The following is a 2,500-nucleotide window of genomic DNA, read 5'->3' as shown; positions in this document are numbered from 1 at the left end:
AAAAAACGAGCCGAGGCTAGATCTTGTGAACAGCATGAGGCTCAGGGCATATGGGTTCCTTTGTCGCTTAATTTAAAAAAAAATTAATAAAATAAATTGACTGCTTAATTTCTTATACAGCATTTAAAAAAGAAAAAAAAATCTTATATTTTATTTCTGTATTTTTTAAGATCCGGTTTTATTATAGAAAATGTCTATATAATCACAATGTTTCATTTTAAAATGTATACATTGTGTTAAAATGATTCAGTAGCAAATAATGTGCAAAAAAAATTGAATGGAGTAAATTGCTGTTGCTGTATCTATAAAAATTGGGTATTTTGGGAATTATAGTTGTATAAAAAAAATGATTTGCTGAAAGCATAGGAATAAATGATGTGCAAATATTTTAGTTTGAGGTTTTATAAAAGAAATGTGTTTACTGAGGATGCACATTGATAGAATCTGTTGTAAATGGTGAATGGATGACAGATTAATGGAACTGGGTTCCCCATTCAATGTTGATATTCACTGTACATGCTGTTTTCCTCTATGTATGCAATATTAATGTGTTCTATTGATCCTTCATGTTAGTTATTACCATCTTTAATGGATGTGTGGCACAAATGCACAGGAAATAGTTTTCACTCTTTACACATAGCAAGACCTTCAGTAATGACTGTGATTGTATCTTCCCCACACATTCACCCACACAAAGATCACGTATGAGTATTCAAGGCTGTCAGGATGTGGGATCATTTTCCATCATGTAAAAGGAAAATAAAAAGGATACAAAGTGTCTTTTTCTAGATACCCCATAGTTGGCATATCTCCAGTACCAATATGGTTCTTTTATCTGCAAAGTGTCTGAGAATCTTGCAATCTTGATCTGCAGTAACTACTCATGTTTAACTTGGTTGTTTCAAATGGTCATTAGTAGAAAAATAAGTCCCATCCTTTGCTATGTGCTAATGGCTGAAATTGGGTGTACTATTTTTTTTATTTTTTATTTTGCTCTACACGCATGCGCAGTGCTGACGTGGTGCATTTTGTGTGAGAAATCATTGCACTGGTAATCCTCCATCATGATGTATGAGCATTTGGTGTTTATCTAGATTGTTTGTTTGTGTTGTCCATATTCAAGGACTGTTGATTTGTTGGTCTGGAGATGCTGCTTTCCACCATGCAGTGTGCTATCATCAACACATTCATTGTCAAGTACTATGATGGAGCCTGAGTGATGTCTGTGGGTAGACTTCAAGGAAACAAGCTTTGGATGAAGGAGGGGCTGTAGTTTCCTTTCTGCAATTCACGTGTAGAGAGAGGGTGTCACCTCCACCCTGAAAGCCACTTTCCAGCCAGGACCTATTAGGCACCATGACTTTAAATAGGACCATACACTTCCACCATAAAAAAAAAAACGTTGATGATGGCTGCACAATTTAACAATAGTATGGGCAGATCTGCTGTTTTATTTATTTGATCTAATGCATGCAATGTCTGGCATTTTTGATAAATGAGCTATTTGCAGTAATGCCATGGACTCTGTTATGAGCATTTAATCATGGCATTGCCAGAGCTTTTAGGTCCATCTATGGCTCAAACCGTGCCCAGAATGGCCATAGTAGTTTGCTTCTCCATACAGAGTGCTGTGTTTTTAAATGAGCTGGAGTCTGCTAAAGCAGACGATGAAAGGACTGTGGTAATGTGTGCATGCATTTTTAATGAAAAGCTGCCTGGCTGCATTTGTTAGAGGAAATGGAAAAAATATGGATTTTAAAGCATTGTGCCTTGGTGCTATATACAGGAGAGCATGCTTTTATCAGCCTAATCTCACATATGCAAGGTGTCATAGAGTATAGGTATGCATCTGTCTGCTAAATAAAGGCAGGTCCTAGATGACCTAGAATTTGATGTATCACAGAAGAAGACACCCCCCTTTCTTTTCATATACACATAGGAATACCATAGCACAGATCTGAAAGAGCACCCCCCAGCAGCTATAGCTCTAGTCTATGCACAGCACAGATCTGAAAGAGCACCCCCCCCCCCAGCAGCTATAGCTCTAGTCTATGCACAGCACAGATCTGAAAGAGCACCCCCCCCCCCCCCCCCAAGCAGCTATAGCTCTAGTCTATGCACACTGCAGTATCTGCTGTATAATCTCTGGTTCCAGTCCAGGGGAATGCTATTGTTGAGGAATATCTCTCACAAGCTTTTCATCCAATAGTCTGTAAAGTGCAACACGGGAGATATTACACCATCTAAGAAATATTCTGTAAAGCACATTTAATTGCTCCAGTTTAAACTTTTATTTAATGCTCATGGCTGTGCTATGTTTATTCATAGAGTGGAGAAAATATATTTCATTTTTCTTCAGCATTTTACTGCACATCATTATCTCTAATAAAAGTGAAAATAATTTACTGATGTGATTCCAGGATAAATATTCTGTCAGTATTTGATATTTTATAAGTACTTGGGGTACAATGCTATATATCTATAAACCTGAGCTCAGTCA

The 2,500-nt window shown here is 37.2% G+C and overlaps 1 protein-coding gene across 1 annotated transcript in view; it reads left to right on the top strand.

The window, feature by feature from the left end:
* NRN1 (neuritin 1) overlaps positions 1 to 2,500 on the top strand; it is a 10,125-nt gene that overhangs the window by 1,425 nt on the left and 6,200 nt on the right. The window lies entirely within an intron of this gene.

Source organism: Pelophylax lessonae (assembly GCF_965119305.1).
Source record: "Pelophylax lessonae genome assembly, chromosome: 5".
NCBI lineage: Eukaryota > Metazoa > Chordata > Amphibia > Anura > Ranidae > Pelophylax > Pelophylax lessonae.
This window is presented reverse-complemented; position numbering and strand designations above follow the sequence as displayed.